General features: G+C 47.1%; 1 protein-coding gene across 2 annotated transcripts in view; it reads left to right on the top strand.

Annotated features, from left to right (window-relative positions):
• Positions 1 to 14,561: 14,561 nt before the first annotated feature.
• Positions 14,562 to 26,417, top strand: part of SULF2 (sulfatase 2) — a 317,708-nt gene continuing 305,852 nt past the window's right edge. For both annotated transcript variants that reach the window (XM_030211408.1, XM_030211410.1), the window contains exon 1: positions 14,562 to 14,746. The gene's annotated coding sequence lies outside the window, so the exon portion shown is untranslated. The remainder of the gene's footprint in view (positions 14,747 to 26,417) is intronic.

The following is a 26,417-nucleotide window of genomic DNA, read 5'->3' on the forward strand; positions in this document are numbered from 1 at the left end:
TAGCCGCGCGCCGGGGGCATGTGTGTGAAGTCAATCTGGCACACGTGGAAAGGGCTGGTGCCTCGGAGAACATGTCCTGGCATAGGGCCGGGCCCCGTTCGAGGGTTGTTCCGGGCACAAGTCGCGCATCGGCTGGAAGCGTTTTTGGTCCACAGGGATAGTTTGTTGATGTAGTAGGTCTTCTCAAGTAAGCGCCCCAGGGCGTCCCTTCCCAGGTGGGTGCGGTCGTGAGCCTCCTTGGCCACCGTCCAGGCCAAGGCTTCGGGTATCCATATGCGCCCATCCTGTAGTATCCACCAGCCATTGCGTGACTGTAGACCCTCTTGTTGGGCCCATTCCGTTTCTTGGGGGGTGTAAATAGGGGTTTCCGTAGGGAGCTGGACGACGAGTACGGGGTCAGGAGGGTGAGAGGAATAGGGGAGCTGACTTGCCCTTTTTGCAGCGTCGTCTGCCCGCTGATTTCCCCGGGCGATAGGGTCCGTTCTTCCAGTGTGGGCCCTGCAGTGCATCACAGCCACCTTCTTCGGCTTCCATACCGACTCGAGTAATTGGCAGATCTCAGCGGCATTTGCAAGTCCTTTCCCTTCAGCTGTCAGAAATCCCCTCTCCTTGTACAAGGCTCCGTGCACCTGGAGGGTGAGGAAAGCGTATTTGGAGTCGGTGTAAATGTTGACAACTTTTCCTTCAGCCCACAGGAGGGCTCTGGTGAGGGCGATTAGCTCCGCTTTCTGGGCTGATGTTCCGGGTGTCAGAGCCATAGCCTCGATCACATGGTCCTCAGATACCACCGCATAGCCAGCTCTTCGAATTCCCTCTATCACCTGGCTGCTTCCATCGGTAAAAAGGGTGATGCCCCCTTGCCAGGGTTGGTCCTTCAGGTCAGGTCTGCTCGAGTGCACAGTGGCCATTACCTCTTCACAGTCGTGGAGTGGTGGTTCAGGGGCCGGAAGGAGGGTGGCAGGATTGAGGTTGGTCGTGTCCAGGATCCGCACCTCCGGATTTTCGCACAGGAGGGCTTGGTATTTGACCAATCGGGAGTTGGTCATCCATCTGGGTCCGTGGCTCTCGAGTAGGCCGCGGATGGTGTGGGGTGTGGTCACAAAAAGTGTTTGGCCGAATGTGAGTTTATTGGCCTCGTGTATCAGGAGACAAGCAGCCGCAATGCTTCGTAGGCAGCCCGGCCATCCTCGTGCCACGTTGTCCATGCTCTTGGAGAGGTATGCTACAGGGCGTTGCCAGGTACCGACCAGTTGGGTGAGGACTCCAAGTGCCAATCCCTTCTTTTCGTCGATGAACAAGTGGAACGGCTTAGTCACATCTGGCAGTCCGAGCGCTGGTGGAGCCGCAAGGGCATCCTTAAGGTCCTGAAGGGCTTTCAGTTCGCTTTTCTCCCACTGGAGATCCTGGCCCTCGAGTTCAGGCCCCTTCAGCTTGGCATACAAACTGTGGGTCAGGATAGCAAAATTGATGATCCAAATGCGGCAATATCCAGCGGCTCCGAGGAGTGCCCGCAGTTCCTTCTTATTTGCAGGAGTGGGTTGGTTGCGAATAGCTTGGGTTCGGGGGATACCGAGCCTTCGGGTTCCTTCTCGGAGGCGAAACCCCAGATACTCGACTTCGATCTCGCATATCTGCGCCTTCTTGCGACTGGCCCGGTACCCCTGGGCTTCCAGGGTCTTCAAGAGGTAGAGTGTAGCTTCAGCACATTCGGTGTACGTTTCACGGGCCACCAACAGGTCATCCACGTATTGGACGACCGGCCCATACTCGTCCTGATACGTCTTCAGGTCCTGGGCGAGTTGGTCGCCGAAGAGGGTAGGCGAGTTCTTGAACCCCTGGGGAAGACGGGTCCATGTATATTGCTGCTTGGTTCCCGTCTGCAAGTCTTCCCACGTGAAGGCAAACAACTTTTGGCTGTCAACAGCAAGAGGGATGGAGAAGAAGGCGTCCTTCAAATCAATGACACTGTACCACTTGGTCTGAGATGGCACTTGGGCTAGGATGGAGTATGGATTTGGTACGAGGGCAACTATGTCGGCTACCTGGTTGTTGACTTTCCTCAGGTCCTGGACGGGTCTGTACTCGGATGTTCCTGGTTTCTTAACGGGCAACAATGGGGTGTTCCATGCGGATCTGATTGGTTTAAGGACTCCCTGTTGAAGGAGTTTCTGTAGATGTGTATGCATACTATGCCGGGCTGCATAGGGGATGTGGTATTGTCCTTGGTTGACAACTTGAGCATTTGGTTTGAGCTCAATCCAGATGGGGATAGCGTTAACGGCCAGCCCGCCGGGGTTCAATTCTGCCCATACATCAGGCACTTCATCCATTATGGCTCGCCTCTGCTGGGCGAAAGGGGTGTTCTGGTCGTAACGGCAGTCGCCGGGTCCTACAGTTGGGGGAACGTGTAGTCTCCATTCTTCTCTTACCGGACAGATAAGTGTCACTGGCCGATCTTCAAAGCGAGCTTCCACTTCACCCGTAGTCTTGAACTTCAAGGTGGCCTGGAGCTTACAGAGTAGGTCTCGACCAATCAAGGGGACCGGGCATCCAGGGATGTGTATGAACTGATGGGACACCATCGTCCCTCCGATCTGGACTTGGCGCTCTTTGAGGAGGGGGGCCGCAAGGGATTTCCCGGAGGCTCCCACAATTGGTATAGTTTCTTTCGTGGCTGGGGCTATGGCAGTGGTGATAACAGATCGCTGGGCCCCCGTGTCTAGTAAGGCCTTCATAGATTCTGTCCCCACCCGAATTTCCACCAGAGGGTCAGTGGGGACTCTGCCCTCCCGGTTTCTTCATGCTGTGCTGTCTCGGGTAGCGTCCACAGCCATCTGCCATTCCCTCCGGTCATCCCGTCCTCTCTCTCTTCGGCCCCTTCCACGGCCTCGCCTAGGGGCCCCCGTGCGGTCGCCGGTCTCCTCCTCTCTCTGCCGGTCCCATGATTCCTCTTCTCTCGGGTTGTCCCGTATCTCCTCTGGACAATCAGCCCACCAGTGTCCTTCTTGTCGGCAATTTGCACACTGGTTACGCCCTATGGGGGACCGCGTTCCTCTTGTTCTCCTGCCCCTCCCCTTTGGTCTAGACCTCATTCGTTCTTCCAGCACCGTGGCCAACACATCTGCCTTCTCCCGCATCCGTCTGGTCGATTCCTTCCGGGCCTCCACCTTCTCCTCCTGGTCGCGATATCCGAATACGCGATCAGCTATAGCTTTCAGTTGGCTTAGGCTCATCCCTTCGAACCCCTCCGTTCTCTGTAGCTTTCTTCGTATATCCGGTGCTGACTGGCTAACAAAACTCATAACCACGGTTGGGAGGTTCTTAGGGTCTTCGGGATTTATCGGGCTGTGCCTTCTGAATGCTTCCATAAGTCGTTCAAGGAAGTCCCCTGGACTCTCGTCCTTTTGTTGGACTACACTGTGGATTTTTCCCATGTTGGTAACCTTCTGCTTCCCCTTCTTTAAGGCGGCCAGGTACGCCTGCTGGTATCGGCGGATAAAGGTTTGGCCTTCGGCGGTTCGGTAGTCCCACGTAGGGGCAGCGATGGGCGCCTCCGTTTCTATTAGGTTCTGTAAATTGGCATGGGCCGGATTCGCATCCCGGATGGCTTGCTCCATATTTTGTTGTAAAAGGCGGCGTTCTTCAGAGGTCAGGATGTGGGCGCTCAACTGCCTAAGGTCTGCCCAAGTTGGATTATAGCTGTATATAATGCCTTCCACCAGCTCTATCAGCTGCTCGGGTTTCTGGTCGTAGGACGGCCCATGGAATTTCCAGTTATACAAATCGGCACTTGAGAAGGGAACGTGGCTATAAACTGTTGATTCGATGGGCTGGCCCCCCCCCTCCGCCGGGTTAGGGGTATAGGTGGTGGACTGTCGAACTGGGAATAAGTGGGAGGTTCCCCCTTTTCGGTTGGACGGAAGGGCCTGGGCCTGTTGCGGACTCGATTGGGGGAACCGAGTAATGTTCTTCACAACCCGTTTACTCTTCCGTGTGGTTGCGAGGCCAGGTGACTCAGGTGAGGCTGGGCGGGACGTCTCCCCAGCATCCGACTCTGACCCGGAAGTCTCGGCGTCAGCGGGGCCTTCTGCTAGGCCCGTAAGGTCAGGGTACATAGGAGCATAGGGCGGCGGCGCAATGTCGTCTTCGTATGCCTCCGCCGTAGCAAGTATCGGGGCTTTTGGAGGCTTCTTCTCGGCCGAACCCTGAACTTTCCCTGCGGTTTTCTTTGGGGGTTTTTTTCTAGAAAGTGTGTTGGTGGTACTGGGCGTAGTTCCTGCCTTGACTCTGGTAGCAGGGGGCGTGGTCTCAGTGGCTTCAGTGCTAGGGGCGGTAGGCCGTATGGGGGCGGTCCCTGCGGCCTTCGGGACGGCAGCGGTTGCCGAGCTTTGGAGAGCGAAGGCATGGGTCGGCAGGGTTCTAAGTTTGGTTTTCCGGCCTTTTCTCTGCTTTACCAACATAAGGGCGGCCTTTTCTACCTTCCGTTGGGCCCAAGCCGGCGGATCCCGGACTACATCCAACCACGCTTCTATGTATGGAATGTCCTCGGGACAGCCTGGGTTTCCCTCAATTATAACAATATTCATGACCGCCGCCACTTTTTCGTACTCGAATGACCCTTCCGGGGGCCATCCAGCAATTCCTAGCCCTGGCCACATAAATTGACATCTCTGTATCATCCCGGCCCTGCTACATTTATCTAGGTCGAACACTTCGCTAAAGTGTTCCGTCATTAAATCTAACGGTGAGGACCCACCCCCGCCCATCCTAACCTGAGTGCCAAAGGACAGGTGACGGACAAAAGGGGGAAAGGGGAGGTGGAGGAGTAAGGGGTCTCGTTCCACCAGACACAGAAGGGTCAACACTCGGCCTGACCAGGACGCGGTCGCCCGGCCTGGAACTGCAAGCCCATTCACACACTTTCATACGCCACAAGAAACCCTCCCGTTCGCCGCTCGGTTTCGTCGTCGGAGCCTAGTGAGTTTCGGGACCTAGTCGGATACCAATAGTCCGTATTAGTCACTGGCTAAAAGAGGGTGATCACGCCTCTTCTTCGGTCCTTACTGGGCCGGTCACTACGTAGAGTATACTCGCCTGTCCGCCGGGGTCGCAGGCTGCGCCGTCGTACGCTTCTCTCTGAAATGGAAAAAGGTGCCTTGTCGGAACCACACAGCCCCCTCTACAGTCAGGCGGAGTGGATCGGCCCTCCTCCGGGAGATGGACGCTGAAATCAGCGGTGGCCACTCACCACCTTCTCAGGTGGGGGTCGATGACCCGATCCGACCGCAGTGGGGGAGGGGAAGAATATAATCCGATTCCCCTTTCTACTTCTGTCCCATCTGGGTCGCCAATGAAACAGGTGGGAAATCAGGAGACGAAAGGCAAATTTTGGTTCCAAACAAGGCAACTTTATTGCTAGCAAGTGAACAGCACCGAGTAGCCTCGGGACACTGTGTGTCATAAATCATCTGACGCTTACATTTATACTTCCCTACTGGGCCTGCGCATTTGGCCCCTTACACGTCATACCTGTCATGCGCAGTAAACATTTGTAGTTCTTACAGTACAAAATTGTAGTCCCAGTACGTACACACGTCATAACACTGAAATGATACTGGCAAGAAAAACGAAACTTAGCAGCTTATTCTGTACACACACAATGCTCCTTTCTAGCACAGGAGATAAGGTGCGGCTCAGGAATGCAGGGGGGGTGTCAGCACCCTCCAAGGTCGCCTATTCAGATGGCGTTGCTACGTGCAAGCTGGTCTTGTATAGGCCTTGCAAACTACTGTTACGAGCTATATATCTAATAGCCCTGCATTCTGTCTGTACATTAGTAAACAACAAACTTGTCTTGTTAGTAAACAGTAAAACTGGATAAGGCACAAATGTCCAGTGCAGTAATAAGGTGTGGCCAAACAGCCAAAAGCAGAGGTAGAGTGCATAAGTAAAAGTCCATCAGTAGGCACAAAACATGAGGTTGTCCTGTTGCTCAGTAGTATTCAGGTAGTACCGGCGTTCCACTCCTTCAGGACCACTGCTGTGGAGCGTCAGTGGCAGGCAAAACCACCCCCAAACCAGAGACAAGGCAGAACAGGACTGGAACCCCGGACTGGAGTTGCAACTGAGGCAAACAAGCTGGAACAGCTAGACTTCACCTGCTCTTGACCATCGTTCCCCAGGAGTTGAGCCCCTGGGTGCAGGCGGCCAGCAGGACTTACAGGACAGGGCAGGAACTGGATACCAACTAGGCTGAACAGGGACTGAGGGTCAGAGGGGAAAGGAATATACATGGGAAGCAAGACAGAATACTGGGCTAGAACTCACAGACAAACAATACAACACTAGGCAGGAAGTGGACAGGCTAAAGGACAAGAACTGAAAGCTGCCAGGCAGCCACTGAAAAGGGCACAAATACAGGAAACAGCAAGGACTGAAAGCTGCCAAGCAGCCACTAGGGAAAAACACTGACAGACAAAAGGGCAAGAACAGAAAGCTGCCAAGGCAGCCACTAAGGAGGGAACTAGCAGAACAAGCTAACAGCTAACCTACACACAGACTAACCAGGGACCAGACAAGGAAATACAAACAAGAAACAAGACTAGAAAACAAGCAACAAAGTACAAGCTAACTACACAAAGACTAGACTAGAACCAAGCAAGAATTTCAGACAAGAAACAGAATAACCAGAAGTGCAACAGAGCACACCAACATACCAGGGACCTTAGACGATGCAAAGGCAAACACAGAAGTTTCCAGGTGGTTAATAAAGCCCATCAGCAGCTGAAGTTCACTGCAGGAATCACAAGGCAGCTACGGGTGCTATGCAGGCACAAACAAAAGAAGCAAGTCTGGCAGCCCGGAAGATGTGGACCGGACTGAAGTCTGGAACGTGTGACAGCCCATAGCAGCCACCAGTTCTGGCCATCAGAGGGCGAGGTGAGCACAGACAAGGAAAGTCACCATCATGACACTAATTCAGTTCCATGAATCTTTCTAAAGCCTGACTGGTTGGCATAGAAGATCTGAGCCTTTTCAAAAAAGTCTACTAATTGTGCAATGTTTTCTACCAGTGGCTAAAAAAAAGGAAAGTTGCAAATAGAGCAGTAGTGTCTGCCCCCCCCCCCCCCCCCCCCCCCCATTGCGATTGGATCCCTGTTTCTTCAAGATTTGCTTTACAATCCACAAAGGACTATCTACCTTTAAGGGAGTTTCCCTAAAAGTAATGGATAATGGACTCTCTTCTCACTTTACTCCTCTAAAATTTACACATTGGAATCTGCACATATATTTTACATGTGTCTCCGAAAATGGGACATGGCCATGGAAGGGTCACGGGTGGCTCATGGACATTCCTGCAATTTATGATTGTTATAAAATAAGGGGGATCCGCACCTAATATTGGTGCGAGGATTTAGACCAGGGTACAGTTGGTGTAAATCCTCATGGCTAAAGTTAGTCATGGCTTCAAGAACACAATTCTCACAATGATTCAAAGTAAGGTTTTGTCACGTCTGTGGCCGTGACCACCCTCAGCCTTACCTTCTTTCTGGGGGTCAGCAGCTCTGCTGGCTTCTGTCTGTCTTTGTGTTAGTCTTGTCTCTGGCTCTGTGTGCTGATTGCTTCACTAGACCTCACCTGTGTGTGCTATGCCTCTCTGGGGAGCCAGCATCTAAGATGGCTGCCACCGGCTCTGTGCCAGCTTCCAAGATGGCTCCTGCTTGTCTTTTCTGTGGGCTCACTTCCTATGTGTGTCAAGCCTCTCTTTGGGGTCAGTGTACTTCCTGCTTCTGTCCTACTGCTGGTGACTCATCAGTGAGAGCCTTCATAAGGAAGTGCTGTGCTGGCAGTCAGGGCCTTTGCATAAGTGTTATGCTCTTAGACCAGGTCAGGTTAGTAAGTGTCTGCTGCACTACTGCTTAGCCTCTCTCTGGGCTCCAGCCCAGTTTCTTTCTGTGTCTGTGTCTCTGTTGTCCTTCCGTGGGGGGTCTTCCCTGCCACTGTCTGTCTGTGGACTGCGGGTCCTTCCTGGCTTACTCTGTGTTTGGGGTGAAGCCTCTGTTCCTGGCTTACCCTGTGTTGGGGTGAAGCCTCTGTTCCTGGCTTACCCTGGGTTGGGGTGAAGCCTTTGTCCGGGTTTGTTCTCTGTCTGTATGCGAAGCCTCAGCCTTTGTGGGTTCCCCAGTCAGTGTGTGGAACGGCTGTGGCTTCAGACCCTTGGCCTGTTCTTCCTGGTTACTCTGTTTGCTGTGCTGCCTGCCCAAGACCCTTGGCCTGTTATTCCTGGTTTGCTCTCTTTACCCTGAACCCTGCCTTGCCTAGCCTGTGTGCCTACCCTGCTTGTATATCCTGAGGTTATATCCTGTATCTGTCTGGCTAGTGTGTTTTCCTGGGTGATTATTCCTGTATCCTGTCTCCACCTAGCTAGAGGGTTTACCCTGTGGGTATTCCTGGATCCCCGTTCTGCCTAGTGTGTTGCTGCCCTAGTCCTTGCTCCTGCTAGCTTCTGTACGCCTTGTGTTCCTTGGTCTGTCTTCTGGGTCTTGCTAGTGGCTGTGCAGCAGCACACTGTCTGAGTCTAGTTCCGTGCCCTGTCACCCTCGTGTATCCCAGACCCAGGGTGGGTCCTCTGGATCTTCAGTTCCTGCCTTATCCTGCAAGTCCTGCCGGCCGCCTGCACTTCGGAGCTCAACTCCGGAGGAATGGTGGCTAGGTGCAGGTGAAGCTGTTCCTGTCTCATCTGTTCTAGTTGCCTGCCTTGTACTACTCCAGTCCAGAGTTCCAGTACTGCTCTTCTGTGTTTCCAGTCCCGAGGTGGTCTTGCCTGCCGCTGCTGCTCCTCGGCAGTGACCCAAGGGCTCACGAACTCCAGTCCTGCCTCGAGGACCTGACAGAATGCCAAGGCCCTCAAGAACGCAACAGGTTTGGCCTACCTGAGCCAGGTTATGGTAGTTACACATAGGTAGTAAAGGTATTTGCTATGGGTCCATTTCTCCCTTCCCTGGGTCTCCTTAACACCTGGCACTGCATTTTATACTTCATGACAGCTGTCCTCCTGGCTCCACCCCTCCTATGTCACTTCCTTTTTGGGTGGGGCTATGAGGCTTAAGGTGGTCTTGACTCTGTGAGGGAGTATTCTTAAGGAACAGGGGCAGAGTCCTATAGATACCCTCAGAAACTTGTGTAAGCCTCTGTGTTGCGTTTGATTATTATTTACAGGTACATTTTTAAACAGCATATCCTTCCCTATTTAAAAATCTATCGACTGCCTCATGCTGCATGGCCTTTCAGCTTCCTATATTCTATAGTACTTGAAAAGTAAAGCAATCTTTTCCAATTATTTTTCTTTATCGGTAATCACTTCTATTTCTTGGAAGTCAGCTCTCGGTGACATTGTGAATACTACCTCAAAGAACTTGTCTGCCCTCACCCATGCTTTCTTTGCTGTGACATACATAGTAACATAATAGATGACGGCAGAAAAAGACCTGCACGGTCCATCCAGTCTGCCCAACAAGATAACTCATATGTGCTACTTTTTGTGTATACCCTACTTTGATTTGTACCTGTACTCGTCAGGGCACAGACCATATAAGTCTGCCCAGCACTATCCCCGCCTCCCACCACCGGCTCTGGCACAGACCGTATAAGTCTGCCCAGCACTATCCCCGCCTCCCAACCACCAGCATCCCTCTCCTAATAATTCCTAGCATCCTGTTGGCTTTTTTGGCCACCAACGCACACTGGGCAGAAGATTTCAGCGTAATGTCTATGACGACACCTAGGTGTTTTTTTCTTCAGTGCTGACTCCTAAAGATAAATATGATTCGGATTATACTTCCCAATGTACATCACTTTGTATTTGTCTACATTAAGTTTCATCTGCCATTTGGTCTTCCTGCAAATTTTCCTAATGTGCATGCGTTTTTGACAACTTTGAATAATTTTGTTCATCTGTAAATTTAATCACCTCACTCATCGGTCCAATTTCCAGATCATTTATAAATATGTTAGATAGCAGCGGTCCCAATACATATCCCTGCGGCATTCAAACTATTCACCCTCCTCCATTGAGAAAAATAGGCATTTAATCCTACCCTCTGTTTTCTGTCCAATAACCAATTCTTAATCCACAGAAGGACATTGCCTTCTATCCCATGACTCTCTAATTTTTTTTCAGGAGTCTCTCATGAGGTACTTTGTCAAAAGCGTTCTGAAAATCTAGATACACTACAATAATCAACCAGCTCACCTTTATCGACATGTTTATTCACGCCTTTAAAAAAATGAAGCAAATTGGTGAGGCAAGACCTCCCTTGGCTGAATCCATGCTCTGTCCCATTAAGCCATGTTTGTCTATCCAGCTTATAATTGAAAAAGAAAAATGCCTATATTGTGACCCAAATCGGGAGATAGAAGTTTATCTCACAAAAACGAATAAAGCGGTATAATCGAAAGCCGAATTTGGACGTTTTCAACTGCACTCTGTCGCGGATGCGGACAAAGTTGGTGGGGGCGTGTCAAAGGCGTGGTGAAGGCGGAACTGGGGCGTGGTTATCGGCCGATCAGAGATAGGCGCCTTTCGCCGATAATGGAAAAAAAATATGCGTTTTTAGCGAGAATTTAGGGCACTTTTCCTGGACCCTGTTTTCCCACGAATAGGGCCCCAAAAAGTGCCCTAAATGACCAGATGACCACTGGAGGGAGTCGGGGATGACCTCCCCTGACTCCCCCAGTGGTCACAAACCCCCTCCCACCACAAAAATATGCCGTTTCACAACTTTTTATGTTCACCCTCAAATGTCATACCCACCTCCCTGGCAGCAGTATGCAGGTCACTGGAGCAGTTATTAGGGGGTGCAGTGGACGTCAGGCAGGTAGACCCAGGCCCATCCCCCCCCCACCTGTTACACTTGTGCTGGTAAATGGGAGCCCTCCACACCGCCCCCCAAACCCACTGTACCCACATGTAGGTGCCCCCCTTCACCCCTTAGGGCTATAGTAATGGTGTAGACTTGTGGGCGGTGGGTTTTGAGGGGGATTTGGGGGGCTCAACACCCAAGGAAAGGGTGCTATGCACCTGGGAGCTCTTTTATCTTTTTTTTTTTTTTGTAAAAGTGCCCCCTAGGGTGCCCGGTTGGTGTCCTGGCATGTGCACTACGAATCCTGGCCCCTCCCACGAACAAATGCCTTGGATTTATTCGTTTTTGAGCTGGGCGCTTTCATTTTCCATTATCACTGAAAAACAAAAATGCCCAGCTCACAAATTGTCGAATAAAACATGGAAGTCTATTTTTTTCGAAAATACGGTTCGGTCCGCCCCTTCACGGACCCGTTCTCGGAGATAAACGCCCATGGAGATAGACGTTTTTGTTCAATTATGCCCCTCCACGTGTTCTGTAATTTTCTTCATAATAGTTTCCACTATTTTCCTATGGGAAAGGTGATGGAGTTATGTTGGACCAGTGAAGCCACTTGAATTACACTTCCACTGGAATAGTAAGGATTTATTACTTAAACTTTATTACTTGCTACTCTGCATTATGACTGCAGTAAATACTCGTGTAATCTTGTTTTTACAAGGCTGCCTTTTTGTTCCTAGAGACTTTAAATTCTGTTTTTGTCTTGTAATGACAAATAGGTCCTGAATATTCCTATAATTATGTTACATATATTTATTTAGTTTATTATTTATTTATGTTTATCTCGCACCTTCTTCAGTGGTAGCTCGAGACAAGTTGCATTCAAGTACAGTGAATATTTCCTTGTCCCAGGTGGACCAGTGGTGTTTTGTGGACAATCTTCTCATTTACTGTGCAAATTTGTAACTAAGTCATTTTCTAGGGCAGTGGTTCCCCAACCTGTCCTGGGGACTCCCTTGCCAGTCAGGTGTTTAGGGTATCCACAATGAATATTCATGAGAGATTTGCATGCAGTGGAAGCAATGTATGCAACATTCATTGCGGATATCCTGAAAATCTGACTGGCTGGGGAGTCCCCAGGACAGGCTTGGGAACCACTGGTCTAGTCAGAAGTTAAAGGTATATACAGCATTTTTTATTATTAACATCAAACTAAAACAATTGAACACCTATTTGAATTAACAATAATATAGTGAGGTTGATTATTAATAATAGAATGCATTAATTCCTCCAGAAGGGTGCCAGTGGTTAGGGTGGTGGACTTTGGTCCTGGGGAACTGAGGAACTGAGTTCAATTCCCACTTCAGGCACAGGAGGCTCCTTGTGACTCTGGGCAAGTCACTTAACCCTCCATTGCCCCATGTAAGCCGCATTGAGCCTGCCATGAGTGGGAAAGCGCGGGTACAAATGTAACAAAAATAAAATAGATACTATTGGAGATTCTACATGGAATGTTGCTACTATTGGAGATTCTACATGGAATGTTGCTATTCCACTAGCTAAACAAAATAAACCAGGACCTTAGCCACCAATTATTAAACTAAAGTCTCAGCTAACACCAATGCACTAGTCCGCTCATCCGATATTTATAATACAATGCACACCCGTGAGTAGCAAGGGAACCCTCAGATGATTTTGCCACTTCTCATGCAGTCAAATATACTGCTTTGAAATGGTATAGCGTTTCTTTCATTGGGTATCCCTACAGTGAGTTCGGAAGACTTTTTTCTTTTTTTCTGTATTGTTGCTTCCCGACACCACTGTGCTACAAACTTTCAGTCTTTTTAAACCAAATGTGCAAAGTAAAGAACTGAATACTTTAAACTTTCAATCTTTTAAAACAAATGTGCAAGGTGAAAAGCTGAGTACTTATCCAGTCTCATGGGAATTCTTCCACTTTATTCCTCTTTATTCCACACTGCCTTCCCCTGAAACCGCCTTACCAGAGACGCTATTCCACTAGCAACATTCCATGTAGAAGGCTGCACAGGCTTCTGTTTCTGTGAGTCTGATGTCCTGCACGTACGTGCAGGACGTCAGACTCACAGAAGCAGAAGCCTGCGCGGCCACATTGGTGACCTGCAAGGGCCGACTTCGACATGGAACAGTGGAGGAGTGGCCTAGTGGTTAGGATGGTGGACTTTGGTCCTGGGGAACTGAGTTCGATTCCCACTTCAGGCACAGGCAGCTCCTTGTGACTCTGGGCAAGTCACTTAACCCTCCATTGCCCCATGAAAGCTGCATTGAGCCTGCCATGAGTGGGAAAGCACGGGGTACAAATACAAGCATCAACAAAAAAAACTCCTCGGAGCTGCTTCTTACTCTAACACCTGAAAGCTTTTAATAGGAATATTTGGTGAGAAGGGAATGGGATAAGAACATAAGAATCGCCAAAGTAAAGAGTTCCATCAATCCCAGTATCTTATTTCCAACAGTGGTCAATCCAGGTCAGAGGTATCTGACAGGACCCAATGTTAACCTCAGGAATAAGCAGTGGTTTTCCCCAGGTCTATCTTAATAATTGTTTATGGCAATCTGGGGAAGGTATAGGAGGAAGGGGAGATGCCGACAAGCTGGGGACCTGAGGGGAGGGGTGAGAGGAGGAAGGGGAGGTCCTGGCCAATGGGGAGGGGTGGAGAAGTTACTGGACCATAGAAAGAGGAAGAGAAGAGGAGAATAAGATACTGAACTGTGGGGTGGGGGGGGGGGAAGGTTTGCCTAGGCCATCATATACCCTTTTGCCAGTCCTGCAAGGAGGCAGACTGAGGGCCTCTCTTACTAAGCCGCGTAGGTGCCCAATGAGCACCAAAATGGATTTACTGCCCGACTACCGCGTGGCTCTTGTGGTAATTTCATTTTTGGCGTGCGTTTGCTAGGCGCGTTTGAAAAATAATTTTTATTTTCAGACACGTGTAGTGGACGCACGCCAAGTGGCATCCGACGCGCGTAGGTCCTTACCAGCCAAATTCTTTTCCGCTAGGTTTACGGCTGGCAGCGAGGTCAGAGACCCAAAATGGACGCGTGGCAATTTTGATTTTGCCACACGTCCATTTTCAGGGAAAAAAAGAGAGAGGCCTTTTTTACAGCAACGCTGAAAAATGATACTGCACGCGCCCAAAACCCACGCCTACACTACCGCAAGTCACTTTTCAGCGCACCTTTGTAAATGGACCCCTGAATGAGGCAATTAGTCCTCATCTGCAGCTCATTTATAGTTTACCAACTGTGTGGATTATAAAATAAGCAATATTATACACAATCTACTTCCAGGGGAAGAGATCGAGTACTTGCATTTATCAGTTCTCTCCTAGTTTACCATAATATAAAATCCTCAGTATTCCCGATCTTGCACCAAAAAAAAACCATATAAAACGGATGAAAATATTATTAGACTGTGTTGCACACTAATTCTCGTTTTGCAGGAGTCATTATAGCAGGACTCTCTCTCTGCTACAGACTTATTACTCAGAATTTTCTGCTAAAACCAGGAATGCCCAGAAGGAGTGAGAAAGGGAGGAGGAGGGGGGGGGGGGGGGGGGGGGGGAAAGGGGGGGGACGAAGGGAGGAGGAGGAGGGACTGATTGGATAGAAGAGAAGTGAGGCTCTGCCTAGGCAGGAAAACAGATGGTTGCAGCCGGTCGGAGGATTCAGTTCAGCAGCTGAGCGAAGCTGGGGCTGGAGAGCTGCGCTTTGCAAAGCCCTTTCGTCACTGGGCGATCTAGTTTACCCGGTGCCTCTACCGTCAGAGCCGAGGCCATCGCTGCCTTCTCTGCCCGTCAATCAAGCCGATCTCACGATAGTGCAAGGAAACTGCCCGCCCCAAGGTACAGTAAAGGTTGCCTTTCTTTCCTTTTTAATTTATATACTCGCTTCTTTTAACCGGCTGCAGGGAGTTGACTGTGTAGTTCTCCCGTTTTAAACTTAAGTTGGTAGCAGGAACGATTTATTGCCAGAAGGGGAAAAAAAGGGCTGCTATTGAAAATAATAATAATAAAAAAAAAAAAATAAGCCTGCAAGTATCAGAGCATCTCGTAAAAGTTGGTTCGTTGTAGTGCTTTGCACTGACAAATGGAAAATGTTTGGAATATTTCTAGAAATGAGTCATATGTAGTGCACGTGCTTTGCTGGAGTAGAATGTGTGCGAAAGGCAAGGTTTTTTCCCTTAAATTGTATCCTGCAACTGTATCCAAGAGCTGGGTCAGGCAGGGACATTGCAGAGGCGGTTTGCCAAAGACAGTGTTTCACGTTAACTAGAACGCGGACTGTGAGCCACAGTGGAGCAGAACGTGTAAGGTTTCTTTTCCTTGTACTGATTTGGAGTCACAAGGTTCACCTGTAGTGATAACCCGGGCCAGGGTGCAGGTGGGAAGCGAAGGCGTGGCAGGCACTTGTGATATAGCAGGGAGGGATCCGCAGCATCCTGCCTCTTGTCACTCCCGATCGACCGTACGAAACTCCTGCAGAGAGTGCCTGGGCTTGACGATCGTGCAGGGCTGCCAATAGATGGATTTTGTTTCAGCCCGATGTGTGTTTAGAGCTGGGCTCTGCTCGCTGATCCCGCACGTGTCCTCGGCCAGCTGCATCTAATTCTTTTTGAGGCGGAGCGGCTGGTGGTCCTGGTTCGTGCTCGGGCTGCTGGGAGCCTCTGCAAATGTACTCTGTACTTTCCGTGACAACAAAACCCATTTTTTTCCCTTGCTTCCCTCAGCTGTGGTGTTTTGCAACTAGCCAGGCTGAGTAAAGCTTTCTCCGGCTCAGCACTGGAAGCAGCTTAGCTAGCTAGTTAAATGGGGCTCGGGGAAGGGAATGGGACTTGATAATATACCGCCTTTCTGTGGGCTGTTTTTTTTTTTTTTTTAATTTTTTTTACAACTACTTTCCAAGCGGTTTACGTAGTTTCTTTGTAACTGGGAGTGACTTGCCCAGAATCACAAGGAGCTTTAGTGGGCATTGAACCCAGTTCTCCAGGATCAAACCACTAGGCTACTCCTCCACTAGCAACATTCCATGTAGAATCTCCAATAGGGAAAGGGATATACTGCCTTTCTGTGGTTTTGCAGCTACGTTCAAAGTGGTTACATAGTATATGCAGGTAGTTATTTGTACCTAGGGCAATAAAGGGTTAAGTGACTTGCCCTGAGTCATAAGGAGCTGCAGTGGGAATCGAACCTAGTTCCCCAGGATCTAGGCAACATTCCATGTAGAATCTCAAATAGGGAAAGGGGAAATGGTTTTTACAGTTACATTCACAGCCATTTACATAGTATATACTGGTACTTATTTGGACCTGGGGCAATGGAGGGTTAAGTGCAGTGGGAATCAAACCCAGTTCCCCAGGATCGAAGTCCCGCCGTGCTAACCTCTAGGCTACTCCTCCGCTCGGCTTTTTCCTTTCTGTGGGCAGAGAACGCGTGTCTGCATATGCTTGTAACCCTGGGCAGAGGTACATATGTTTCAGAGCTCCCACACAGCCCTATTGATTTACCCTTTTAAATTATTATATATATTTTTTTCAAACTACAGACTGCTTTTGTGAGAGCCAAATGACTGAATTTGCCAACTGATAAGGGTTCTCAATAGATCAAGTCCGATAGCCAGATGTTCTGTCTTTTTCTCAGGCACAAAAGGGAGTAATCCCTAACTAAAATCTGTCTCCAGATGTCTTAAATAAGTGACAGTTAGCATAAGCTGAAGAGCAATATTTGAGACTGGGTTTAAGTATATGTGAGCTGAATATTTTCAGCTGTCTTTGGACGCAGTAAAGGATTTCATGCACTGCAAAGACTCTTCACTTCTAGTTTACCAGTTAAACAAAATGATTAAATAAAACATAATCCCGTGGAAATAGTGATGAGCCATCGTTCTTTCCCCTGGCCCTTTTTATAATTTTAAGAATGACACGCAAACAAGTTTCCTGGGGGTTTTCTCTTAGTCCTGAAAGTATCAGTGCTGTGCCTCAAAAAGACAGACGCATGCAAACACTATAGAATAAACTATTCATCTCATCAAAGCCTAGTGGTACTGAAATCAGTGTTCTTCTGTGTGAGTTTTGGGAAGTGAATGTTCTCCTGATGTTTAGGAAACAGCTCAAAACTGCTTTTCTTTGTTTCCGTGGTAAGAGTGGAGTAGATTGGTGACAGCAATGTCCCGGGCTTCCTTACAGTTGAACATATGACTTTGACTTTGTTTTTATTTTGTCTGTTTTTTTTTTTTTTAATGGACCCATAATTTTTAGTTTGTTGTGAACTGCCTGGAATGATCTGCGTCGCTTTGGTAGTGGTATATGATTTTATAACTAAATAATTATACCGTGCACTTTAAAATCTTAAATATTGTTCCTGATTTATGCCGATGCTTGTTTAAGAAGTCTGGATCCAGATTTACTTGGGATTTTCCCCTTTTTTTTGGGGGGGGGGGGGAGAGGAAGGACAGAGCATGTGACCACCAGAATTATCTGTTCTTTAAGAGCACCTATGTGTGAAATTTATATGCTTAAAAACAAAAAAACCCTGTTTCTCCAAAAATAAAACGGGCCCTAGGAAGGCTATCATCTAAATGATTTCTCCTGTCGCCCCGGACCCCACCTGCCCCCCTTTTAAGCACTCGAGTTCCAGTTCAACCCAGCCCTCCCCTGCCTGCCCTCTTCTCCCACAACAGCCCTCCTTTCCTTCCTGCTGCCCTTCCTATAAAACTGTTATTTTTCTTCGAGTCAAAGCGGCAGGCTTGACTCAGCTCTTCTCGCCTCCAGCCTTCCCTCTGTGTCCCGCCCTCTGATGTAATTTCCTCTTTCCGCGAGGGCAGGTCACAGAGGGAAGGGAAGGCTGGAGGCGAGCCAATTACGTAGTAGCTCATTTGCATATGCTTACGAAGCCAGCCAGCCAGCCATCCATCCAGGGACGCAGATTGACAAATTATTATATAGGAGATTCAGGGAGGAAAGCAGTGTAGCTTCCTGGTTGAACCGGAGGAATTATGCTGGGATCCCGAGCCTCCTGTGCCTTTCCATCTGTCTTGCTCATCTTTCATCAGCCAGATAATTCTCGCACTCGAGTGAGTCCAGTGCACTTTGCAGAGGGCTTATCTATCAAATTTATTTTATCAATAAAAAGACAACTTCTTTATTGAAAACAATTATTTTGTTCAGTTCTTGTCGCGGTATCTCAAAAAAGGTATAGCGGAATTAGAAAAGGCTCAAAGCAGAGCAACCAAAATGGTAAAGGGAATGGAACTCCTCTCGTATGAGGAAAGGCTGAAAGAGGTTAAGGCTCTTCAGCTTGGGAAAGAGATGGCTGAGGAGAGAATGATTGAGGTCAATCCTGAGTGGTGTAGAACAAGTAGAAGTGAATCTTTTGTTTGTTTTGTTTTTCAAAAACTACAGACTAGGGGGCACTCCATGAAACTATATAACTGTTTTAAAACAAATAGGAGGAAATATTTTTTTCACTCAAGGAATAGTTAAGCTCTGGCACTCTTTGCTGGAGGATGTAGTAACAGCAGTTAATATATCTGGGTTTAAAAAAGGTTTAGACAAATTCCTGGAGGAAAAGTCCATAGTCTGCTGTTGAGACCAACATGGGGAAGCTACTACTTGCCCTAGGATTTTTAGCATGGAATGTTGCTACTAATTGGGTTTCTGCCAGGTACTTATGACCTGGATTGGCCACTGTTGGCAACAGGATACTGGGCTAGTTTGTCCGTTGATCTGACCCAGTATGGCTATTATGTAACCCTCTCTTTGCATTCCTTTTCCATGCTTCTGTTTTTAAATCCAAAGGGGTCATTTATAAACTTGTATAGAAAATGCCGAGTGTTTTCCGGGAGGCTGATCAACTGTATTGGTTTACCTGTTTTGAGTTCAGTAAGAAGCCAGAGTTGAATGGCTAGTTAGAGAATAGAAATGTTTACTAGTCAAAGCTGGAGGAGGAGATATATGGGTACCTAAATATCAGTGAGTAGGGCAATAAAGGGTGGTACCAATAAAACACTGGCTCTATCAAGCTCCCAGCGGTGAAATGCATTTGCTGCCTCACTTTTTATTTAATTTTTTTTTTATTTCATTTGTACCCCGCGCTTTCCCCACTCATGGCAGGTTCAATGCGGCTTACATATTATATGCCGGTACTTATTTGTACCTGGGGCAATGGAGGGTTAAGTGACTTGCCCAGAGTCACAAGGAGCTGCCTGTGCCTGAAGTGGGAATCAAACTCAGTTCCCCAGGACCAAAGTCCACCACCCTAACCACTCCTCGTTGCTATTATTTGAGATTCTACATGGAATGTTGCTATTCCACTAGCAGCATTCCATGTAGAAGTCGGCCCTTGCAGATCACCAATGTGGCCGCACAGGCTTCTGCGAGTCTGACATCAGACTCACAGAAACAGAAGCCTGTGCAGCCTTCTACATGGAATGTTGCTAGTGGAATAGCAACATTCCATGTAGAATGTCCACTAGTAGCAACATTCCATGTAGAATGTCCAATAGTAGCAACATTCCGTGTAGAATCTCCAACAGTAGCAACATTCCATGTAGAATCTCCAATAGTATCTATTTTACTTTTGTTACATTTGTACCCTGCGCTTTCCCACTCATGGCAGGCTCAATGCGGCTTACATGGGGCAATGGAGGGTTAAGTGACTTGCCCAGAGTCACAAGGAGCTGCCTGTGCCTGCAGTGGGAATCGAACTCAGTTCTCCAGGACCAGAGCCCACCACCCTAACCACTAGGCCACTCCTTTTTTTATGCACGATTCTATTTATCCCTTTTCAGACACACAGGGCCCGATTCAGTTAGGTGCATTGAAAAATCAGCACTAAGCACAGGGTGTTTGGACTGTATAGAACAGTGTTTGATTCCTTTCCTCAAATTTGCGCACTAGCATTTAAACCAGCTGAAACCTAGTACAAATGCCAGCGATCAACTCGGGGTAGTATTTCTATAACACTGCATGCAAATTGTCAGAATGTCCCAGATCGCCCATGCCCCTCCCATGGCCACGCCCCCCTGTGGGTTGCATGCAATGGAATTTATCTGGCCAGGGTTTATAGAATAGTGCACCAGCCGATCACACGCAAACCCAAACGGGTGTCATTTTAGCATCAATAATTAACTGTAATTAGCTCATTAGCTAAGCTGTGCGCACATCTCAAGATTGCATCCAATTTTGCCAACCTTTATAGAATCCGAGGGGTAGCCACAGCTGCTCATTTCAATAAGGGCGAAGCCAAAAACCAGCTGCCAACTCTTCTGTCTGGGCACTGCTTGCACTTGCCACTGGCAAGTCTTATGTTTTGAGATCATCGTACTCTGACCCTGATACAAGCAAATGCCAAAACAGCCTGTTGGCTCATTCAGTAAATTCAGCATTAAGACTCGTCAACAGATTTTTTTCCCCAGTTTCTTTTATATTGTCTGCGTCGAACTCCTTATTCTTTGGTGTTGTCAAGAAAGGGAGACAGCCTGGTTTTGACTAACCCCTTCACCACTTCCTCCTATACAAAATAAACTAAGGGGTCTTTTACTAAGGCACGGTAGTGTTTTAAGCTCACAGTAAAAATCAACCCGCCGTCACCTATCTTTGCTGGCGGGGGACCCCAACCCCCGCCAGCTGAGGTCCTCTCTTCTGTTGCAAAGCTGGCGGGGGACCCCAACCCCCACCAGCCGAGGTCCTCTCTTCCATTGCGGCAAAGCTTCCTGTTCTGAGTCTGACGTCCTGCATGTACATCGCGCAGGACTTCAGACTCAGAATTTGAAACTGAAGGAAGCTTTGCTGCAACGGAAGAGAGGACCTCGGCTGGCGAAGGTTGGGGTCCCCCGCCAGCTGTGCAATGGAAGGACCTCGGCTGGCGGGGGTTGGGGTCCCCCACCAGCAAAGGTAGGCGACGGCGGTGGGAGGGGGTGGAGAGGGTTGTTGGCAGCGGGGGGAGGGGGGTCCGGCAATGGTGGTGGGGGGGTTGGCGGCTCTAGGGGGGGAGCTAAAATGTGCCCCCTCACTCTGGCTCCCCTCCCGCCAAAGTCCAGATACGTCTCTGGTTGGCGGTAAACACCGAGATGCCCGCTATGATTGTTACCGTGCCTTAGTAAGAGACCCTGTAGGGGGGGCTAGCCAACCCTGGGCAGGAGTAAATATATTCTAGGTAAAGGCCTTTGGGAGGCAAATAAAAGCTATATATCTGGGTGGGTGAGAAGCCATTTGTGGGTGGAATTAGAGTTGGTGTGGAGTCAAGTATAGGTTATTAGCAGATGCTTCTATGTACTATGAATATCTCTGGTTCCTTCTATAAACTTTTAAAGAGTTGAAGAACATACTGCATTGCTGATTAGCCCCAATAATAACAACAAATTGTTAGGGAAGCCTGATATTCTACCGTTCTTTGCCTCTTTAGGGCAGAATTAGTAAGGGTGACTCATTCCCTGTGTTTGTGTAGAACTTATGTTTAGGAGCTGTTATTATCCAGGATAGGACACGAAACACAATAGACTTTTTTATTATTATTATTATTAAAAGTTTCCAAGTTAGGCAAATTTTTGTCTGCAAAATATTTTTGGTTAGTGTTTGCTTTTCTACATTCCTTCTTGGTCTGGGTACTTGGGAGAAACAGGGGTAATATGATACAGACATTTAAATATTTGAAAGGTATTAATCCGCAAACAAACTTTTTCCGGAGACGGGAAGGTGGGAGAACAAGAGGACATGAATTGAGGTTGAAGGGGAGCAGACTCAGGAAAAATGTCAGGCAGAAGTTTTTCACGGAGAGGGTGGTGGATGCTTGGAATGCCTCCCGCGGGAGGTGGTGGAAATGAAAACGGTAACAGAATTCAAACTCGTGTGGGATAAACGTAAAGGAATCCTGTTCAGAAGGAATGGATCCTAAGGAGCTTAGCCGAGATTGGGTGGCAGAGCCGGTGGCGGGAGGCGGGGATAGTGCTGGGCAGACTTATACGGTCTGTGCCCTGAAGAGGACAGGTACAAATCAAAGTAGGGTATACACAAAAAGTAGCACATATGAGTTTGTCTTGTTGGGCAGACTGGATGGACCATGCAGGTCTTTTTCTGCCGTCATTTACTATGTCTCCAGATCTGAACAAAAAGCCTTGACCAACAGTAATAATGAGATCCATCAGTACAGTCAGCCCCAAGAGAGATTTGGATTTCCCAAAGCAAGAGAGATGATGCACAGCAAATAGCCTGGGAGAGACCAGCAGGCTTATTTTCGAAAGAGAAGGGCGGCCATCTTTTGACACAAATAGGAAGATGCCCTTAAAATTTCTTTTCAAGCTGATGTCTCATTTTTTCATGTAATTCTTGCTCTGCAAGCGTGGGTGTTTAAATTGCAATCCTAGGCCCCGATGCTCAGAACCTAACGTCTGCGTTAGAGTTGATTAGCTTTAATCTATGCAGAATGCTCAGAAGGGCTTTAGTGTAGGAAACAATGTGTGCACCAAGGATAGCCATAAATTGAACTTTAAAATGTAGTCAAATGGATGTTAATGAGGTCATTTGTTATGCTCGGAGAACGGCACACAAACCAACCCTGCTCTTATTGCTGAAAACCTACCACTAGCTCAGAGCTGGTATTGGGGAGTTTGAAGAATTTGAAAAGAAGGTTTTGATTTGAGTCTGAAATGGAAAGAAGTATGTTCAAGCCTCTAAGCGCCAGTACTGAGAAACAAATATGTGCGAGTCCAAGCAAACCCGAAAATGAAAGTGCATAGTGGCGCCTATTTTCTGTGTTTTTAAATATAAGCCTTTCAATTGAAAAAAAAAAACATTACAAAAGCTTATATTTAAAGACACAGAACGGCACCGACTATGTGCTTCACGTCAGGGTTTGCCTAGTCATGCACGCAAGAGCTGTACTTTCCCCAAAACTCTTGCGCACATGTGCCAGGCATGTTCCTCCCCTTTACTTTCACTCTCACAGCACACACTTAATTTGAATGCCATTAGCTTTGAGCTTTGGAAGGCTATTTTTCTGGGCTGTTCCTGCGGTATGGGGTGAGCGCTGTTTGCTTTAGCCCCAAAACTTTGAGCATCAGGTCCCTAGAGGGCTGCAAACTAGATGCGGGCCATTTTGTAATGACGTTTAAACATTTCCTATGTCATTTCCAAATGAAAACAAGTATTTTTAAAAAATGCAGTATTTTGTGTTTTGTCTTTCTCTGATAATAGCACACTGTATTGCAGAAAGAGTGCACCATCTATGGGGTAGATTCAAGAAAATACACAAAGAAAGGGGAGGTACAAACCCTCACGATACCGTGAAATGTGAAACAAAAAAGTGAGGAAAAACCAAGTAAGGCTACCAAAAACACTTTATTGTGTAAAAAATGACCCGGCACAGCCGTGTTTCGGCCCTAAGGCCTGCCTCAGGGGTCTTGAGCAATCTAAACAAAACATAATATATTGTATATTATGAGATGACACATAAACATCAAAATTTAAATGTTTGTTACAAATAATTTAAAAATGATTAAAAATAATTAGAAACATCGCTAGTAAGAACAAACATATGAAAATATTGTACAAAAATAATGCTTAAATGGGTTAAATATAAGAACGCATGGTATAAAATCTACATGATAACATAAAATATTTTGAAATATAACAAGTTATTCATGTATATAAATTGAGATGAACGCAATCATAATTATTGTTGTTACGTCTAGCATTTGTATGAAAATATTAAACATGACTATAAATTAATGTGTGTATAAATTGAACAAAATTCAAGAAAAGGCACCAAAAATTGAGCCCTAAGCAAGTAGTCAAGCACTGAAGCAACTACAGAATACAATGGATCCTAAGGAGCTTAGCCGATATTGGGTGGCAGAGCCGGAGGCGGGGATGGTGCTGGGCAGACTTTTACGGTCTGTGCCAGAACTGGTGGTTGGGAGGCGGGGCTGGTGGTTGGGAGGCGGGGATAGTGCTGGGCAGTTTGTACCCTGAAAAGGACAGGTACAAATCAAGGTAAGGTATACACAAAAAGTAGCAGATGTGAGTTTATGTTGTTGGGCAGACTGGATGGACCATGCAGGTCTTTTTCTGCCGTCATCTACTATGTTACTATGTTACAAGCGTAAGTTGGTATTTTAGCTCAAAACGTTAGACATGAACATTTACGCCATGTCAAAGGCTGCTTTAAATGCTCACACCTAAATACTAACTACAATATTAAATCCTGTTTCTATAATAGGGTAACAGGTAATATAATTACTGCAAAAAAATTTATACACAAATAAGAATAGTGCAAATAATATTATTTTGAAGGAAAAGACCTCGGTGGCTCGCAAAGCTGCAGTAAAGGAGCATATGAAGGAGCTTCACAATAGCACCACCATCATCATTCTAAAAACCCTCCTCTTTTCCTTATTTGAATTTAATGTGACGATACTTTCACCAATAATGCTACTTTTTTTCCACCAATATCTATTATTCAGCAACTTAATTTCAATTTTCTTGCTTTATACATAAGATGAAAAATATTATCTTCCAGCTTATCTAAGCTCCTAGGCTCTATGGAGCCATCTTAGCTTCATCGGGAGCCTTAAGTCACAGTGTCTTGTACCTGGAGCTGGGGAGCTGATACGCGATTTATTGCTTTTTTTTTTTTAGTGTTCAAATAACAAAAGGAGCAGCTGCTTGCAGAGGTTCACTATAGTTTTCTATAAATTTAGAGGTTCTTTTTACTAAGCTGCATTTTTTTTCCTGTGCACCAGGGCCCTTTTTACTGCAGTGGGTTAAAAGCCCCCTAAAAAATGGCCATGCAGTAAGATAACACTTATCGCGTGGCCATGTGGAGGGGAGCTGTTAACACCACTCATTGAGGTGGCGTTAAGGGCTCCCATGGTAACCCAGCAGTAACTAGGCAATGCACGGCGAAGCCCGGTTGGTGCCATGCTAGGGAAAGCAATTTCCCTGACCACCGGAAATGGCAGGCACTCCAGCGCCAGATCTACCGCCGGTGGCCGCGTTGGGCAGGCGGTAGTTCCGGATGAGCGAGCAATAATGCCTCGTTGGGCTTACCACTGCTTAGTAAAAGGGCCCTCTCTGTACGTAAAGTGCCTGACTCGACCATGCCCCTCCTATTTTAACGCCTTTTTGCAGTTACACGCGGTAGAGCTTGAACGCTAAGTTTACAGAAATGTGCAACTGTACTTAGGCACTAATAACCTGCAAATTAGCACCACTTAAGCTCATTATTGGCAAAGCAATTGGCGCCCACTTAACTTAAAACACTATTCTATAACTTGTGCGCACAATTTTGCGTATTAGTTACAAAATTGTGCACACAAGTTTATAGAACTAGAGGGTATGTGAAAACAGGGTGCACTATATCCAAAGAGTGCACTACTATCGGAAACAGACAAGATGGCCAAAAAAAAAAAAAATCCAAATAAAATGAAGAAAAATTCTACAAACAAAATGGGGGAAAAGAGACTATGAAAAATTTCTGGCTGCCCATCCCTACTGCAAACATTTTGGCTTCAGGATAATCCCTAATGAGCAAGCATGAGACAGAGATTTGCAGGCATTGCCTCTGTTGTATGCAAATATCTCTCATGCATATTCATTAGGAATAGTCCTGGAAACCAGGCTGGTTTGTGATGTCCCAAGATTGCAGTTCGACACCCCTGCATTAAAATATCATGTTTTAAAGTGCTATCAAGACGCACAGTGCTACACGTTAAACATTTATTGCTTGGGACGTCTTAGGAGACATAAATAACCCAACTAGCCATAGATTTTGTTGTGACGTTGGGTGCGTGGTTTTGTATTAATGGTGCTGAATCAGCAGCATCCACTAATTTTCCCGATTGTGACTGTAGCATTTGTTTAGTAAAAGGATCATTAAACACATGCAGACTTCCATGTGTAGTACATGGTCTTTGGGCCTTGACAAATGAGAAAATCGCAGGTTGCGGGGAAGTGTAAATATCATTCTTTGCAAATCTGTCCCTTGGCAGGAAAGAGACGTTCTCCTCCAAGCAATGAGGCATTCATTATATTCTTTTCACATTGAGGAAGAATACCCGAGACTGTTTTACATACTTATACATATCTTGATTTCTCTTGCACTGCTGTTGTACTAAGATTTGTCCTAGTTTTGTTAAGTCGGCAGTACGCTGCCAAGAGGAAATATTGTAGGCTCAGCTAAGTGCTTCTGTACCCTGTTGTAGAAGATTAGGGCACATTTTGTGGTTTGCTTATTAACAGGCTGGCTAGTAGTCAACTTGTGCATATTTAGATAAAGAATCTTACAATATACAAAGGAATCGCTTCAGTTTTTCAACTGACAAAGGGACACAATTAATTTATTTCGACCGTTGCTTTCGAAGCCAACTTCCATGGATTCGGGAGACTGGGGGGAGGGATCCACCTTGGCTCAAGAAAGCATCGCTCCGTAGCAATTAGGCCAGACCTAGCTCAGAATTTATTTTTCAAAGCTACTGTCCAGTTATAAATTATACAGCATATTATTAATCTGGAAAAAAAAC

The sequence above is a fragment of the Microcaecilia unicolor genome, chromosome 8, assembly GCF_901765095.1.
Source record: "Microcaecilia unicolor chromosome 8, aMicUni1.1, whole genome shotgun sequence".
NCBI classification, from domain to species: domain Eukaryota; kingdom Metazoa; phylum Chordata; class Amphibia; order Gymnophiona; family Siphonopidae; genus Microcaecilia; species Microcaecilia unicolor.